The following is a 19,764-nucleotide window of genomic DNA, read 5'->3' as shown; positions in this document are numbered from 1 at the left end:
TGTGTACTGTGCTAGTTGGCGGACTGTCGGAGCACTGACAAACCTTGTTGTGTCACTTGAACTCGGGCAAATTGGACCTACCTGGACACGTGGTTCCAAGCGAAAGACCCACGTATGTGTTTTGTTTTCAGTTTATGTTGTACCTTTTGTTCCGTTTTTGCTTGTTCTTTCTGTTTGGTATTCGTGTCATTCGTGTTGTGTTGTTTGCCTCCCCCCCCCCCCCCCCTAATATGGAAAGCCGTTTGGCTCATAACCATTACGCGTGTAATAAAACATAAATACACGCGTAATAAATGACTAATACACGTGTATTTATTTCTTATTGCACGTGTAATTTATCTTTTTTCTCATGCTATGGAATAGCATAATGATTAAATACACGTGTAATAAATATTTCATACTCGTGTAAGAAATGATTAAATACACGTGTAATTAACATTTCATGCGCGTGTAAGAAATATTTAAATACACGTGTAATTATTTATTACACGTGTATTTAAATATTTTTTACACGCGCATGAAATGATTATTACGCGTGTATTAATTATTTCTTACACGCGCATGAAATATTTTTTACGCGTGTCAGTATTAAATATTTCTTACACGCGCATGAAATATTTATTACGCGTGTATTTAATCATTTCGTACACGTGTATGACATTTTTATTCCACGTGTATTTAATCATTTCGTACACGTGTAAGACATGATTAAATACACGTGTAATACATTTTTCATACACGCGTAAGAAATGAATAAATACGCGTGTAATAAATATTTCATACAAGCGTTAAAAATGCAGGAGTCACGTGGTTAAGCGACTTAAAAACTCGGACTGGGAATCCACATGAAAAACACTCTATGCGTCTTCATCGCCTCGCTTTGCACGCTTACAGCTCAAGATGGCGGAAGCGGAAAACGTCAATGTCACCTTAGAAGGTTTGCGAGAACAATTTAACGCCTTTGCCCAGGCTCGCACAGCATTGGAAAGGTAAGTTACTTGTTTTATCAGATGAAGTCGGTTGTTGTGCGCGCGAACCGGAAGTAGAATAGACGAGAGTTGTTGCTTTGCATGTCGTATATTTTCCGATTCAAGTTTTAAGTTTATTACGGGTGTATGTAATGATTAAATACACGTGTATTTAAATAATTTCCTACACGTGTATTTAATCATTTCTTACACGCGTATAAACTATTTCCTGCACGTGTATTTAATCATTTCTTACACGCGCATGAAATATTTATTACACGCGTATTTAATCATTTCTTACACGCGCATGAAATATTTATTACACGCGTATTTAATCATTTCTTACACGTGTATGAATTATTTATTACACGCGTAAAAAATGATTATTACACGTGCATTAATCATTTATTACACGTGTATCAATTATTTATTACACGTGTATTTATGTTTTATTACGCGTGTAATGGTTATGAGCCAAACGGCTTTCCATACCCCCCTTCGTGCACACGGTTAGTGTGTTGAGCTGCCTTGGTGGTCGCGTTTCTATGCTGTGTCTATTATCATCACTATGCTGGATGTATGGTTCTATAATTCTCATGCCTGTGTCGAATATGTGTAATGGTTCTGTTTGTTCGCTGATGTATAATTGTCCAGAGTTTCTACTGCCTCGACCTGTTGCTGTGTTCTTCTGCTCGATTTGTGCCGAGAAATGACTGCTCTCATTGCATGTAAATGATGTATTTCTTTCTTTCTTTATTTGGTGTTTAACGTCGTTTTCAACCACGAAGGTTATATCGCGACGAGGGAAAGAGGGGAGATGGGACAGGGGAAAGGGGGGAGATGGGATAGAGCCACTTGTTAAGTGTTTCTTGTTCACAAAAGCACTAATCAAAAAATTGCTCCAGGGGCTTGCAACGTAGTACAATATATGACCTTACTGGGAGAATGCAAGTTTCCAGTACAAAGGACTAAACATTTCTTACATACTGCTTGACTAAAATCTTTACAAACATTGACTATATTCTATATGTCGCGGACAGTTGTATGTAGTTATAAGGTTCCTTGGTCTGGCGTTGCTGACAGGTACCTGTGTCAAGGTGGGAAGACCTGTAGCTGGGCTTAGCTCAGTGATTCCACGCCTTGCACGCTTTGCACGCATTGCACGGGACGTTCACGGTAGGCTGCGCGCTATTTGTAGAGTTCACCGGTTACCTGGTTGCTGACTGTAAAATTCATAAGCATTCTTTTTTCTGTCTCGGCCGAGACCAGATGTTTTTCGAACGGCTTCGAAGTTCGTGTGTGAATTGTCGTTTGAGTTCGAAGTTATTTTCAGTAGTAATGTACGTCTACTGTGGACTTTGTTAAAGTCGGTTGCGTAAAGTGTACGCGATGATATTCATTGGCCTGTGTGAGGTAAGCCATATTTCTTGGTCTAATTGGATAGACTTTTGTCAGTTTTTGCTGAAGGTGAATTAGCGGCCGGTGGCAGGGGACAGGGAACCTACATTAGTTACCAGTTGTACTGTTTTGTCTCGTCTTTGTGTTGTTGTAAATAGTGTTCATCATAGTGTTTAAAAGGAAATCATTATAATGGTAAATTATATGGTAGAAGGAAACCAAAGTTTAGAGTCATTGTGCTTCCTCCTCATCCCTAATAATGATGTCTATTGGAGGAGGAAGTCACGTGTCTTATATTTTTGGGGAGATTATTGACTTTGGCCTTCTAGGCTTTCAGTGTTTACTGTCGAAGACAGACCGGACGGGAAGGTGCGAACCCTAGCTTCTCAGCATGGAGGAGGCACCACCACGCTGCTGCTTGAGCAGCAAGTTTGGACTCTCGCATCGTCACCCCCACGCTGCTGTGTGAGCAGCCCCTCTGGATCATCTCCGAGGCATCACTACGCTGTTTTTGAGCAGCTATTTTGTAACGTCACAGCGGCGCAACCACGCTGCTGTTGAGCAGCAACATCGAACCGGCGCCGTCGCTGCAGAGTGTGTGCCGTGTGACAGCTCTCAACCGGGCTGACTCTCTCACCCCCGCGACAGAGACGCAGGTGTCGACCCGAGGGCGCACCCCCCACCCTGAATTCGTCGAACGTGTAGATAAGTACTTTCTTACAACGATAGATATCATTTATGGAATGAGGAGGGCCTTTAAGACGTACGTTCTTTGTATTTGACTATCCTGATTGTCTCGTATGTCGTTTGTTGACATTATTTGACTGTTGTGTACTTTCTCATGTTCATTATGTTCATATTCATGTATTCGTGTTAACCCTTCCATCGTTCCATCCATCGTCACCCCCATATTTCACCCAACTGGGAACTATTAAATATTTTCATTTATTTACATCGGTGTTCTGTGAGTGCTGTGTGGTGTGGCCAAAGTTTTTGTGTGAAAAACTAAACATGCAAACGTGCATGCACGCGACAATGGCGAGCTTGCCAGGATAAATCTTCTTTGAATTCAAGGAATTCATTTCATTTTTGTCGTTGGCCACACTTCCCATACACTGGACACTGATGTACTGTAGTTAATTAGCTTTTGTTGTTGTCTGGTAACTGTGGGTGGTTGGAGGGGCCCGAGGGTTATCATCAGGCCTTGTGGGTTTCCTGTCCTTGTTGCCAGTCAGCCGTGCCTTGTTTTGATTTTTCATGTTTTGGCTACCCATTTGCTAGTTTTGTTCTCGTTTATGGAACTTCGTTCTGGTCGTGTTCTGGATGATAGTGCTATCATGGCGTCTAGGACGGAAAGTAGTTCGGATAGGATTGCTAGGTGGCGTTCACTTGCTGAGGAGCTAGGTGTTAAATCTACCAGTATTCCTGAGTTTATTGCCGAGCGGATGACCCGTGAAGATGAGAAACAGGAAAAACTTGAACTAGAAAGGAAAGCTTATCAGGACAAGCTAGAACTGGAAGGGAAAGCTTATCAGGACAAGCTAGAAGTAGCGCGTCGAGAGACTGATGAGAGAGTTAAGTATGTTCAAGCTCAGCGAGAGACTGATGAGAAAGCCGCATATGAACGTACTCAGATGTTTGAAGAAAAACAAAGGCAAGAGAAAGAGGACCATGACCGTAAGCAAAAGCAGGAAAGAGAAGAGCATGACCTTTGCATGCAACTCCTGCAGAGAGAGTCGGAAAGTAAGAGGGTGAAGAAAGGAAGTAGGGATGGAGCTGATAATGAGGGAGATTCCTCAGGTGAAGAAGAGTCTAGTGACCTTCGTGGTTTTCGGCCTTCCATACCGATGTTTGATGAGAGCAAAGAAAACATAGCTACTTGGTTGAAAAGGTTTGAGAGAGTCGCTACCTTGTACAAGTGGAAGAGAAATACATGGGCAACTAGGGTCTCGACTAGGTTGTCGGGTAGGGCTGTAGAAGTGTACAACACTCTTGATGATGATAGCGCAGACGACTATGACGGTTTGAAGGTCGCGTTGTTAGGCCGCTATCAGCTCACAGCCGAAACCTACCGCCGTCGTCTCAGAACCTGCAAGAGAAAAGAACATGAAACGTTCAGACAGTTCGGTGCTCGCATTGAAGAGAATTTGACTAAGTGGCATGAGCTTTCCGAGATCACAGAACTGAAACAGTTGGTTTTGCTTGAACAGTTCTTGCAGACCCTGAGCGCGGACATGGCCGCGTACGTTAAGGAGAGAAAACCTCAGACGTTAGCCGAAGCAGTTAAGTCTGCAGAGATTCACTTTGAAGCACACCGTGATAGTAAGAAGTTTTTTCAGCATGATCGTGATCAGGGTGGAAAGGCTGACGCTGGTGAAAAGCAGAAAAGTGGAGATAACTCATTTGGTACATCCGGTAGGAAGTGTTACATCTGTGAGTCCCCCAAACATTTGGCTAGAGATTGCCCCAAGAAGAGCAAGTCGACAGGAGCGGTGAATAGCGGTCCTGAGAAGTCTTTACCGCCCGTCAGTGTACCTACTTTGTGTACTCCCTGTAGCCAGCAAGACAACGACCCGAGATGCCTGGTTGTAGTAGATGGTGTTGCAGTGGAGGGGTTGCGTGATACTGGATCTCAGGTTTGTGTCGTGAAGAGTTCATTAGTTTCAAGGTCGCAGTTCACAGGACAGGAACTTGAGGTTTCTATGGCTGAGAAAGACATCAAGAGGCACTATCCAGTGATTAAGGTTCAGGTTGATTGTCCTTTCTACACTGGTGAGGTTGAGGCTATCGTCATGGATACACCTGTTGCTGATTTCATTGTAGGTAATTACGCCCGGCTGGGTGACTCGAATGTTCTACCAGTGTACGCTGTTTCCAAGGTTGTTTCAGTTGTCACTCGTGCTCAGGCTGCCGCTGAAGGAAAGAGGCCGACTTTGTTGCATGTTGCTGCTCCAGGTCTAGAAACAGTCACCCCTGAGCAGTTGCATGACCTTCAGCGGAATGATTCGACTTTGAAGAGTTGTCGTGAGGCGGCAGATCGCCGGGACGTCAGAACGTCTGGTCACTCCGGTGAAGTTAGGTTTGTCTGGAAGAAGAAGATTCTGTACCGTGAGTATCGCGGTGGTGGTAGCGTCTATACTCAGGTTGTTGTTCCCCAGCAGTTGAGGTTAGGTGTTATCAAGTTGGCTCATGAACCGCCTATGGGAGGTCACATGGGTGTTCAGAGGACACGTGATCGAGTTTGGCAGCAGTTCTTTTGGCCAGGTATGTGCGCAGACATACGTCGCTTTGTGTTGTCTTGTGATCAGTGTCAGAAGGTTTCTCATAAGCCACAGAAGGTACCGTTAGGTAAGATGCCTCTCATCGATACGCCGTTCGAGCGGGTGGCGATCGATCTGGTGGGTCCCATCATCCCTGCTTCTGAGTCTGGTAACCGGTACATCTTAGTGTTTGTGGACTACGCTACTCGGTACCCGGAAGCCATTCCATTGAAGTCGATTGAGGCTGTGAAGGTTGCAGAAGCGATGTGGGCAGTCTGGACTCGAGTAGGAATTCCCTCAGAGATTTTGACAGACCGTGGTACTCAGTTCATGTCCAAGGTGATGAAAAAGGTGGAGCGTTTGCTGGCCAGCAAGGGTTTAGCGACTACTCCGTATCATGCGCAAGGGAACGGATTGGTGGAACGATACAACGGAACTCTCAAGACCATGCTACGCAAGCTTGCTCAAGAGAAACCGAAGCAGTGGGATCGCTACATTCCTGCACTCCTCTTCGCTTATCGTGAAGTTCCACAGGAGAGTCTTGGATTCTCTCCCTTTGAGCTTCTATACGGCAGGACAGTGCGAGGACCCATGTCTGTTCTTCGCAACCTATGGACGGAAGAGCAAGTCGATGAGCAAGTTCGTACGACTTCTGAGTATGTGGTTGACTTGAGGGACCGGATTGAGGAAACCTGCAAACTGGCGCGTCAGAATTTGTCAGCTGCTGCACAGAAACACGCGAAGGTGTTCAACCGGAAGACAGTTCGAAGACAGTTCCAGCCTGGAGACAAGGTTTTGTTGCTGCTGCCGCAGAAGAAGAACAAGCTGCAGTTGTGTTGGCAGGGACCGTTCAACGTTCTGGAGAAGAAGGGCGAGTCGGACTACAGGATTCGGATCTACGGGCGTGAGAAGCTGTACCACGCCAATCTTCTCAAGTTGTACAGAGACAGACAAGGGCGACAGGGTCAACCTGTTGTGGGGTTTGAGCTAACAGAGATCAGAGGCGACCTTTTCAGCTGTGAACCTGATGATGCTATGGCCCACTGCGTCAGTGAAGATCTTGAGATGGGAAAAGGCATTGCCGTTCACTTCAAGCAATCGTTTGGAAAAGTTGATCAACTTAGAGCACAAAACAAGAAGGTGGGAGAGGTAGCTGTACTACAGGTAGGTGCTTCCTACGTTTACTACATGATCACCAAGAAACGCTACTTTCACAAACCCTCCTACAAAACGCTGCGGTCCTCCATGGAAGCTATGAGGGACCACTGCAAGCAGAACAATGTCGCTTCTCTGGCCATGCCGCAGGTCGGATGTGGATTGGACGAGCTGAACTGGAGCGCCGTCCTTGAGATGATCAAGGAAGTCTTCAAGAACACGGGCATAACTGTTAAAATCTACACCTTCGGTGGCTAAGAAACACTGTTTTTGTACATTTTTGACGTGCATGCTACAGGAATAATGCATATCTTTTTGTTTGCTTGTTTTGTCATGTGCGGGTGATTCCCGGTAGTCGCAACGTGGGAGCCGACTACCTCAGTCGGGCATGCGTTGAAGAGGGAACTTTTGCCGTGTAGACAGATGTCTATGCTTAACTTGGGGGGCATTGTCGCGGACAGTTGTATGTAGTTATAAGGTTCCTTGGTCTGGCGTTGCTGACAGGTACCTGTGTCCAGGTGGGAAGACCTGTAGCTGGGCTTAGCTCAGTGATTCCACGCCTTGCACGCTTTGCACGCATTGCACGGGACGTTCACGGTAGGCTGCGCGCTATTTGTAGAGTTCACCGGTTACCTGGTTGCTGACTGTAAAATTCATAAGCATTCTTTTTTCTGTCTCGGCCGAGACCAGATGTTTTTCGAACGGCTTCGAAGTTCGTGTGTGAATTGTCGTTTGAGTTCGAAGTTATTTTCAGTAGTAATGTACGTCTACTGTGGACTTTGTTAAAGTCGGTTGCGTAAAGTGTACGCGATGATATTCATTGGCCTGTGTGAGGTAAGCCATATTTCTTGGTCTAATTGGATAGACTTTTGTCAGTTTTTGCTGAAGGTGAATTAGCGGCCGGTGGCAGGGGACAGGGAACCTACATTAGTTACCAGTTGTACTGTTTTGTCTCGTCTTTGTGTTGTTGTAAATAGTGTTCATCATAGTGTTTAAAAGGAAATCATTATAATGGTAAATTATATGGTAGAAGGAAACCAAAGTTTAGAGTCATTGTGCTTCCTCCTCATCCCTACTAATGATGTCTATTGGAGGAGGAAGTCACGTGTCTTATATTTTTGGGGAGATTATTGACTTTGGCCTTCTAGGCTTTCAGTGTTTACTGTCGAAGACAGACCGGACGGGAAGGTGCGAACCCTAGCTTCTCAGCATGGAGGAGGCACCACCACGCTGCTGCTTGAGCAGCAAGTTTGGACTCTCGCATCGTCACCCCCACGCTGCTGTGTGAGCAGCCCCTCTGGATCATCTCCGAGGCATCACTACGCTGTTTTTGAGCAGCTATTTTGTAACGTCACAGCGGCGCAACCACGCTGCTGTTGAGCAGCAACATCGAACCGGCGCCGTCGCTGCAGAGTGTGTGCCGTGTGACAGCTCTCAACCGGGCTGATTCTCTCACCCCCGCGACAGAGACGCAGGTGTCGACCCGAGGGCGCACCCCCCCCCCCCCCCCTGAATTCGTCGAACGTGTAGATAAGTACTTTCTTACAACGATAGATATCATTTATGGAATGAGGAGGGCCTTTAAGACGTACGTTCTTTGTATTTGACTATCCTGATTGTCTCGTATGTCGTTTGTTGACATTATTTGACTGTTGTGTACTTTCTCATGTTCATTATGTTCATATTCATGTATTCGTGTTAACCCTTCCATCGTTCCATCCATCGTCACCCCCATATTTCACCCAACTGGGAACTATTAAATATTTTCATTTATTTACATCGGTGTTCTGTGAGTGCTGTGTGGTGTGGCCAAAGTTTTTGTGTGAAAAACTAAACATGCAAACGTGCATGCACGCGACACTATACAAGAACCACTTAACAAGGGTAAAAGGAGAAACAGAATCCGTTAGTCGCCTCTTACGACATGCGGGGTGCAGAGAAATAAGGATGTGGAAAAGAAGACTTTTGGTAAGTGAAATAAAGGTGATGGATCCAGTCAGGTAGAAATAAGACAACAAGAAAAGAATTGGAAAACTGCAGGGAATAGTAGGGAGAGTTTTCTTGGAAGGAAATATAGGTGAAAGGACTGGTAAGGCAGAAATAAGACAAAAGAAGAGAAGTAAAGGGGTGGGGTAGCTCTGTTTAAACGCTCCCGCCGCGTGAAGGCGACCCCATGGGAGCAATGATGTATTTGGTTAAAGTCACTGTTAGTGTTGATAGCACAATACGAGCCATGCGGATGTTTTTACTTGATGCTCCACTCATGTAATGCGTGTATTTGGTCAGGACTTCTTTTTGTACAATGCATGCTTACAGGAGCTACACTGTGACACCCAAGTTGATGCTTTAAGTTTTGCCATGTCTCCTCCCTGTTTGCTTGTGAGACCCTGTTTTTGCTGTACTCCATGCCCCCTTCTCTCAAAAGGATGGCCTACAATACACTTTTTGCGCTTGATCAATATAGTTATTTGGATGAAAAAGTATAATGGTTTTTGTGTTTGATCACAATGGTAGTCCACGAAGAGTTAAAAATTTGTTCCTTTAAACTTGGAGACTTCAAGAAAAAGAAAGATGTGGTTTTTTTTTAAGACAGCAGAATGGAAATGTTTTCTTACTACAAGAAACGCACTGGAAAAGTCACCAAGAAAATTTGATTAGGTCACAGTGGGGCTATGAATGTATTGTTGCTGGTAATGATTCTGCAAGTAGAGGTGTTGCTGTATTGTTTGAAAATAATTTTGATTATAAGATTCATAATATTGTCAAAGATGATGATGGAAGGTATGTTTTGATTGATATTGAGTTTTTGAGAAAAAAAACGTCTGACCCTTGCAAATGTTTATGGCCCAAGTAATGCTGATTGTCCTGCTTTTTTTGATTAACTGAGATAATTGTGCAGATGGATAATGAGTTAATTATTATCAGAGGCGATTGGAATATTGTTATAAACCCCAATGTTGATACAAACTACTTCTTTTTTATTTAAAATCGTGAACATGAAGAGCATTGACGAAGAAGGTATTTATCTCGGCTCGGACATGACTCCGTAGCGTGTGGTTCACGTGTACAGAATATAATCGATGTTTTGTTGGTGATTATTGATGGCGATCTGTTGCAATTCTGTGACACCTAGTACAGTGTGCTCGGCAAACTTTCGCACACTGTCAGATCACTGTCCAAAATATAGAAAAAATACGGAGATTCTATTCTGAAATGGTCGGTCTTTCCCTTGCAAAGTTTGAACTGCCCCGAAGTTTGCCGAGTCGAAGCTTACCGGAAGCCCCTGGAGCATTTTTTTGATTGGTGCTTTTGTGAACAAGAAACCATTAACAAGTGGCTCTATCCCATCTCCCTCCCCCCCCCCCCCCCCCCCCCCCACCCCCGGCGCACGAAGGAAGGGAGATAAACGCGCAAAACACTGGAGAAGATAAGGAAGAGTTGTGGACAGTGACCTTCTAAAAATAGTAACGGGAATATGGATTGAGCGTTTTGGAAAGTGACCTTCTAAAAATAGTAACGGGAATATGGATTGACGCCACACGAAGGAAGGGAGATAAACGCAAAACACTGGAGAAGATAAGGAAGAGTTACTGGGAATGAATGTAGTGGATGTACAGAAAACCAAAATCGGATCAGCGCTGCATGCTGAGAGCACGTGTTGAAAATTCTCATCGACCAGGTTGTGTCCGGGGTGTACCTGAATATGCCCACTAAATTTGAAGCAGATCCATTGAGAACTTTGGCCGTGCATCGCTAACACAACAGACAGACACAAGTCGTATATATATATATAGACTAGAGGATCGCGAGACAGAGTAGCGGTTCGCCGGCTTAGAGCACGTGTTGAAATTTTTCATCCACCAGTTTGTGCCCGGGGTCCACCTGAATATGCCCACCAAATTTGATGCAGAATATTTACGATATCACAAACAGAATTCTACAATCCACAGGTGTTGCCTTGCGAGCTATAAATAGCTCACAACTTCTAAGGCGAACAACTCTGCAGAGTCTGCTGTGAAGGGCGACGGTAGTCTCCCTGTCACACCCGCCCCCGTTTGAATGAACTTTGTCCCCAAAGTTCCGAACCATGGGCCCGCCAAGCTTAGGTCCCTCCCAGATTCGTGGAATGGGAACAGCACGCAAATGATTCAGTGGCCATAATGCCATTTCTGTACATATCATGAGTCCCATCCCTCCTGTCGACGACGCCGAATGTAATCGAGTGCCGAAACACCACAATCACCTTTGGAGGCGAAGTCCACTCAAACAGGATTGAGAATTTTAGAGCTTATCTCTAAGCCCTTTAAAAACTGTTATGGCTTCTCAAAGGAAGGCCAGAACATACAGACACGTTAAAATTAATATTAAAAGTCCTACGGTTTTGAGCCATTAAGGACTTGAGTGTTTGTCCGCTTTCAAAAATAGGAAAGAAAGAAACAAAAAATAAGGAGAGGAGGGCAGGGGGTGGGGTTGAGTTGATAATGCTCTGTGGAATTTGTTAAAATGAAAAGTAGTTAAGATGTTTCTTGGTAAGAATTATAAGTCTGTATTCTATATCTTGAATAACGGGTTTGTAAAATGATTTTTTTTTTTTTAATTCAAATCGAGTTAAAAAGTGGAACCTTTCAGGATCACCAATAAAACCAAATAGATGAGCAAGTAAGAGGAACACGAACAATAAATCTCAAAACTTTTTACAAATAAAAGGATTAAAATGTAAGCCACGAAGGCCGTGGTAATAAAAACAATATGTACAGTTTGGCGACTAGTGGACCTTGGGTGAGGATATGTTGTCTAGAGGCTAGTCGCTAGAATCAGGAGGGATGGCGGGAGCCACTCGACCTCAAACTGAAACACGCTGATGTGATAATCTGGGCTTAGTTATACCCACAGCCCCATGTCCGAGTCCCTGACCAGTCGGCACAGCAGCAAGCTGTGTGACCAGCCTAGAGAACTGCTACTGCGCAAATAATCCTGGGGACTCAGACCATGGAGCTGCATATGGTCATATAAGGTTTTAAAGGTAATTCTATTTGTAGCGCATGGAGCGAAAATGTGTTGAAATGAATAGGGTTCTCCACAATGGCAGGACTTGTTAAAGATATGGAAGCGGCAGCCGCCGGCACGGAGGCGTCTGAAGATAGTGAGGAGGTTTGTTGGGAGATCGGGGTGTAGATCGTTCATATCAATGGGTTGATAGGACAGAGATGTTACGTACTGACTTCGAATGAGTTTACGGATTTTACTGTAGAACTCGGTTACTGAGTAGCCGATGTTAGTGTTAGCTGGGCTAGATTCTGCCGCTTCTTTGGCAGCGACATCCGCCAGTTCATTTCCCCGGACCCCTACGTGAGAGGGGACCCAGAGAAATGATACGGATGTGCCGGATGAGATTAACTGGTGACATATAAAGAGGATTTCTCTTTGTAGCTCTGCCCGATTTGATGTGTTTCGATGCAGAGCTTGTAATGAAGAGCGCGAGTCAGAGCAGAAAACTACCGCACGCGGTGTGACTGGGAGGTCATTTATAAAAGTGCATGCCATGAGCATACAGACACACCAAAGCCGCCAGACCACATCACAAACAGAACTCTACAATCCACAGGTGTTGCCCACACACACACACACACAGAGAAGCCGTACATATATATATATATGTTACAGTCAAAACGGGAAATCAGTCATTACGGGTAATGACTAAAACTTTTAGTCATTTCCGGAAATGACGGTTTTGATCAGTCATTACTGGAAATGCCTAAAATCTTTAGTCATTACCCGTAAATGACTAAAAATATGCTCTAGACATTACCAGTAATGACTGAACATGAACTAAATGTTCTGAGATGAATCCCATTATTACAAAAATTGTGAGTCTTCATAGTTTGCTCCCCCACAATCATCTAATTTTTATCCAATTATGCATGATATTGTGTTTCCATACAATATTTAACATAAGTCAATATTAAACTTAGTAATAATTCAAAAATCAAGCAAAAACACATTAAATTTATTTGGTTGTAAAGGCTATAAAACACACAGAGTGGTAGACACGAAGGTTGCACCCGTGTGTGCGAAAGCCAATTGCTATAAAACTCCCTTCGCCATAAAGCGCTCAAACCCCGAACCGCATAATCTCTCAATCTATTCGCAACTCTGATGTTAAACATTTGTCAATCTTTTATTTCAAATACACATTAGATAAAATGAACAGAAATTTGGAATAAAGAAAAGATAAAATGAACAGAAATTTAAAGAAAATGGAATTATCTCTCTCTCTGTCTTTGTCTGTGTCTCTCTCTGTCTGTGCGTCTCTCTCTGTCTCTCTCTGTCTCTCTGTCTCTCTGTCTCTCTCTGTCTCTCTCTCTCTCTTTCTCTCTCCCTCCCCCTGTCAATACCCCTTGCAACTAAACCGTCTTGAACACACACTTTGACGCTGTAATGACAAATACACATTCGATAAATTGAACAGAAATCTGGAGTAAAATAGAATAAATCAATGGAAAATTTAAGTAAATGACACACACACACACACACACACACACACACACACACACACACACACACACACACACACACACACACACACACACACACACACACACACACACACACACACACACACACACACACACACACACACACACATACTGGCTGTGTTGATCTACAAACTCTTTCTGTGCTTCAGCGAGTGTGATCGTGAATCATAATTGTGGAAAAAATTCTACAGTTAACAAGAGTTCACATAATGTGTATTGGTAATCGACAGAAAGCCGAGTGAGCTAGTATTCACATTCCGCATTTTCTTGACTAGCAGTCATTTCCGGAAATGACGGTTTTGATCAGTCATTACTGGAAATGCCTAAAATCTTTAGTCATTACCCGTAAATGACTAAAAATATGCTCTAGACATTACCAGTAATGACTGAACATGACTAGCAGTCAGGCAATAAGGGTAAAAAATATTCACAAAGTTTAGTCATTTACGGGTAATGCCTAAAGATTTTAGGCAATTCCGGTAATGACTGATCAAATCAGTCATTTCCGGAAATGACTAAAACTTTTAGTCATTACCCGTAATGACTGATTTCCCGTTTTGACTGTAACATATATATATCTATATCTATAAATATATAGAGATAGATGACAGTGTATTTTTCGCGTGGCTATAAATTGATTCGACCTTTGCACTTTTACAGTGAGGACAACTTACGGGTGCAAGGAAAGCATTCTGGACAGTGCAGTGACCTTCTAAAAATTGTAACGGGAATATCTGAAGCTGCTTGTCATACTGTAGCGCGCCACACGAAGGAAGGGAGATAAACGCAAAACACTGGAGAAGATAAGGAAGAGTAAATCCTTACCACAGACGACGCCCTCTTGAACGTAAGGTTCCACTGTGCAGAAGTGAGTTATATAAATCTTCATTTTTTCCTTCAACGACAGCTTTGTGGAATAATCTTCCAGAAAATATACAACAAACGCAGTCAGTTGGTGAATTTAAAAGGTATTTGACTGATGGAGATGTTGTTGTTCCACAGTATTATTATTTAGGCAACCGCCAGGCACAGGTACTTCACAGCAGGTTGAGATTAAACATGAGCGATTTGCAACAAGACTTAGTTAACCGACACCTCTCTGATAATTTAGAATGTACGTGTGGAGCATGCCCGGAAGATTCTGAACATTTCTTGTTACACTGTCCAAAATTTAAAGAACATAGAACCATTTTATTCAATAGTCTGCAAACACACGTTCTAGACTGCAAAACACTCTTGTTTGGAAATACTGATTTAACTATATCTTTGAACACGAAAATATTCTCTGTTGTACAAGACTATGTTATGTTAACTAATCGCTTCGGCTGATATTATATTAACTGTGCAATTGATGTAGCCAGGCATTCTCTCTCTCCCTCTCTCCCTCTCTCTCTCTCTCTCTCTCTCTCTCTCTCTCTCTCTCTCTCTCTCTCTCTCTCTCTCTCTCTCTCTCTCTCTCTCTCTCTCTCTCTCTCTCTGTGTGTCTCTCTCTTCATCTTATTTGTATAAAATATAATTAAAGATTATCAAGATAAGTGTTGAAGCTATCACTTGTTCGCCATGTTTTGCTATCGGAATGTGTATTGATTATCATTTCAAGAACGTGTCCATAAGCAATCTGCTTGTTAACGTTCTTAATGTTGTTATTGTTTGAAACGTGTGGATGAGAAATTGAATAAAACACGCTTAAACCAAGAGTTACTGGGAATGGATCTACAGAAAAACCAAAATCGGTTCAGCGCTGCGCGCTGAGAGCACGTGTTGAAAATTCTCATCGACCAGGTTGTGTCCGGGGTCTACCTGAATATGCCCACCAAATTTGAAGCAGATCCATCGAGAACTTTGGCCGTGCATCGCGAACACACACACACAGACACACAGACACAAGTCGTATGTATATATAGATACATCTCCAAAAAGCTTGTTTGTTCTAAAATTTACAAGTCGGGAGAGGCCACCTCAACCTTCCCTAAAATGCTAAAAATCATTTCCGGCTGGGGGGCGCTGCCCCTCTAGACCCTCCAGCAAGGGCGCTGCCCCTGCACCCCGCCGGAGCCTTAGCGGCCCTTGGACCCCGGCCTTCCAAAATGTTCAGTCCTGGCAACATTTTGGGCTCCCACCCATGTAACTATATTTGATGTTGGTTTCATTCCGTGTGGTTTAATTGTTGTTTTAATCTCGATTTTTTAGCGATTATTTACGGATGAAGTGAAAAAGGATGTTATTCCTTTCATCCTCTGTGGTTACATTTCTCCTTGCTGTGGCTGTCTGGTGTCTATCTCTTTTACATGGGTTTTGTACTGAGGGGTCAGAAATCGTCTTTTGTCACCTTTTTTGTTGCATTACTGTGATATGATGTGACGGTTATGTACACAATGCTCTAGTCGGGTGTAATAATGTTAGATTTTTGTTTTTGGTGTTGTTTTGATATTTAAAGTAATTTAATGTGGGTTTTTTGCTTGGGTTATGTTTATTTTCTGTCATTATTGGCTCACGTAAGTGTAGCCTATGCGTTGGTAAACTTTGTCTGTCTGTGCGTGCGTGCGTGCGTGCGTGCGTGCGTGCGTGCGTGCGTATGTATGTATGTATGTCTGTGGTAGAAACTTTAACATTTGAAGACGTCATATTACATTGACGTCACATTATGACGTAAGAGGGTTAGACGTCACGCGAAGGAATTACTGAAAGTCTCGGTGATTGTTATTTTGAGCGGGCCGAGACTAGTTGGCAGTCGTGTCCCTGTAAGTAGGCTACATGCAGACAGACAGATCTAGATCTAGTGTCTCGCTTTCTTGCACAGTTTCACCTATGCTCTTTCTGTGTCTGTGTCTGTGTGTGTGTGTGTGTGTGTGTGTGTTTGAGCGTGTGCGTGCGTGCGTGTGTGTGTGTGTGTGTGTGTGTCTGTGTCTGTGTGTGTGTGTGTGACGGAGTGATTGAGTTTGTGTTACTGTTTGTCGATTTCTTACGTGAGCCTTGAAGGCTTCGCCTCTTGTTATTATTATTATGATCATTTTTATGCGCCTAATCTAGATATAGCCCTAGGCGCTTACATATTAATTTCTGCCGTTTGAAATGGAATTTTTTACAGACAGACAAACAGACATTTTTTACACACAATATATAACGCATTCACATCGGCCAGTAAAGCTCAGTAGCCTATTAGGCGAGCATTCACCTTTCACGGCCTTTATTCCAAGTCAAACGGGTATTTGGTGTCATAGTGCACTTGTAAGGTTTGTGACGTCGTGACAAGTTAAGAACATATGCCGGGATTTAAATTTACTAGTTTGTTAAAAATAAACTACTTTTTGAACTTAGAGTGTGTTTATGAGCTTATAAGTGTGACTGGATTTGTCTAGCCTTTCTTTGTGTGTCTCCTTTTTAGGCTAAACGTTTTCCTGAGCATGTCACAATTTTAGACTCCTTTTCATGCCTGTGTACATATAGAGCCTTACATGCTAATGTGAGACAGTATACATGGAGGCGGTTCCACAGTTCACAGCAAAGCAGACTTGATTATTTCCTTGTGTCAGAGCAGTTAGGTTTTGAGATTATGAAAGCTGATATTACACCAGGTTATTATTCTGATCACTCAATTGTTGGTGTAAGTTTTAGAACTGATGTTGTTAAACGTGATAGACCCTTTTGGAAGTTTAATAATTCACTGTTGACAGATATGGAATTTGTAAATATAGTGAAGAAGGTGATGGTACAGAGCAATCATTTTGCGAAAGTATAAAAGTGTTACAACATTTTGCATCACTATCAGGTCTGAGAAAAACGACGTTAAACGCCAAACAAAGAAAGAAAGAACAGGTCTGAGAATGAATTATGATAAAACAATTGTAGTTTGGTTAGGACCTTTAAAGTTTTGCAAAAGAAGATTTTTTCCTGATATGAATTTTACCTGGAACCCGGATAACTTTAAAGCACTTGGTGTTATTTTTTCAGTAAATGTATCCGAGGTTGTTTTTCTTAACTATAGAAATAAGTTAAAGGAAATTCAAAAACTTCTGAATTCATGGACCAGAAGGAACCTGACACCTTTTGGTAAAATAACAGTTCTAAAAACCTTGGCTATTTCCAAATTGACACATTTGTTTACGAATTTACCTGATCCAGACGAACAGTTTATGATGGATTAAATAATATTTTTTTCAAATTTCTTTGGGATGGAAAAAGAGATAAAATTAAAAGAACTACGGTCACCCAATCCTATGAAGATGGAGGATTAAAGATGGTTGACGTGAAATGTTTTCTGTCATCTCTAAAAATTGTTTGGTTAAAAAGAGTTGTTGGTCTTACGGGATTAATATCAAGATTATTGTTTAAAGCATGTCCATCTGTTATAACAATTAATATGAGAGGAGAGGAGTTTGCAAATGTTTTGATACAGAGAATGGAAAACCCGTTTTGGACCTATGTTTTTAAACATTATAAGAAACTACAGGGAAAATGTGACCCTACAACCTTTAACGATTTTGTATCAGAATGTTTACATTATAATGTTAATATTCGCAGAGATAAAAAGACAGTGTACATTCAAAACTGGATTGACAATGGAATTGCTCAGATTGGTCATATTTTGGGACAAAATGGATACTTATCCTATAATGCGTTTTAAGTTGAATATCCAAATCTGCGAGGAGATTGTGTATTGTATCAAGATGTAATCCAGGCTGTTAAAAAATATCTGAGAAAAATCGGCTTAGAATTTGATAAACATTTTATTATGACAGAGCCCATTGTGTGGAAATGTATTTGTAAAGGTAAGACACAACTTATTTACAAAAAACTGATTGAACATGTTACGGTCCCAAAATGTATCGAAAAATGGTCTCAATCTTTAGACTGTATGTTAGACAAGAAGGCTATTTTTCAACATGTTTTAAAACAACAAAAGACACTTGTCTGAGATGGTTCCAGTACCGATTATTGTACAGAATTTTGCCCACAGAACGGTTTCTATTTTTGCGAAAAATTGTGGATACGTCATTGTGTACATTTTGCGGTAGAAATGAAGAAACCCTTTTACATATGTTTTGGGAGTGTGAAAAAGTGCAGACTTTTTGGATAGAATTTGTAAATAAATTATTGGCTAAAGGCGAACTGCACCCATTGTGACAATTTAAAACTGTCTAAAGAACTGGTTCTTCTTGGAGTTGCAAACAATGTAGTCACCGATAAAGCTTTTGATGTGTTAGTAATCTGTGCCAAACACCACGTATATATTTTCAAAATGAACAAAAAGACCCCTCATTTTCAGACATTTAGTAGAAATTTTAAGCAAAGATTTATTTGTGAAAAGTATAACGCAGTTGTGAATAATACAGTAGATAAATTTTACAAGGATTGGCGCCTGTATATGCATGTTTCGATGTAACCCTTAGGTTTTTTCTTTCTTAAATCCTTTTGATACTGCGACCACCAAGCCCTGAACATCCCCCCCTGGGGACCCATCCTTCCACCTCATGTATGTTGTAATTGTTCAAGTGATTTTCTGTTGTATGGTTCTGTCCCTTTGTTTATGGGATGTCCTGTTAAGTCCTTTGTACTGGAAACTTGCATTCTCCCTGTAAGGTCATATATTGTACTACGTTGCAAGCCCCTGGAGCAATTTTTTGAGTCACTTGAGAAAAAGTGACTCTATGTAATCGGTCAGTGTTAGTCTGTCCGGCCGGCCGTCCGTAGACACCACCTTAACGTTGGACTTTTCTCGGAAACTATCAAAGCGATCGGGCTCATATTTTGTTTAGTCGTGACCTCCAATGACCTCTACACTTTAATGATGGTTTCGTTGACCTTTGACCTTTTTCAAGGTCACAGGTCAGCGTCAAAGGAAAAATTAGACATTTTATATCTTTGACAAAGTTCATCGGATGTGATTGAAACTTTGTAGGATTATTCTTTACATCAAAGTATTTACATCTGTAGCCTTTTACGAACGTTATCAGAAAAACAAGGGAGATAACTAGCCTTTTCTGTTCGGCAACACACAACTTAACGTTGGGCTTTTCTCGGAAACTATAAAAGTGACCGGGCTCAAATTTTATGTGAACGTGACTCATTGTGTTGTGAATAGCAATTTCTTCCTGTCCATCTGATGCCTCATATAATATTCAGAACTGCGAAAGTGACTCGATCGAGCGTTTGCTCTTCTTGTTGATTACCGTATTTGACGGATTACAAGACGCACCGTTTTATAAGCCGCACCCCCGACTTTTAACCCAAAAAATGGGACGAGCCACGTATAGGCCGCGTCACTATATTAGCCGCCGTCGAAAAAAAATATAATCAGATCGTGTCAATCAATCAAAACAACCAGGCAAACGAAAGTACGGTATTTGGCGAAATCGGCTCCGAGAATAATCAAGTGAAACAAAGAAGAAAAGTGAAAAAGTTTGAAGAAAAATATCAATCAATCAATATGAGGCTTATATCGCGCAT

At 42.2% G+C, this 19,764-nt stretch overlaps 1 protein-coding gene across 1 annotated transcript in view; it reads left to right on the top strand.

The window, feature by feature from the left end:
• LOC138949241 (methyltransferase-like protein 27) overlaps window positions 1-19,764 on the top strand; it is a 66,190-nt gene continuing 46,426 nt past the window's right edge. Inside the window, exon 1 of the mRNA XM_070321021.1 lies at window positions 1-112. The gene's annotated coding sequence lies outside the window, so the exon portion shown is untranslated. The remainder of the gene's footprint in view (window positions 113-19,764) is intronic.

The sequence above is a fragment of the Littorina saxatilis genome, linkage group LG15, assembly GCF_037325665.1.
Source record: "Littorina saxatilis isolate snail1 linkage group LG15, US_GU_Lsax_2.0, whole genome shotgun sequence".
NCBI classification, from domain to species: Eukaryota; Metazoa; Mollusca; class Gastropoda; order Littorinimorpha; family Littorinidae; genus Littorina; species Littorina saxatilis.
This window is presented reverse-complemented; position numbering and strand designations above follow the sequence as displayed.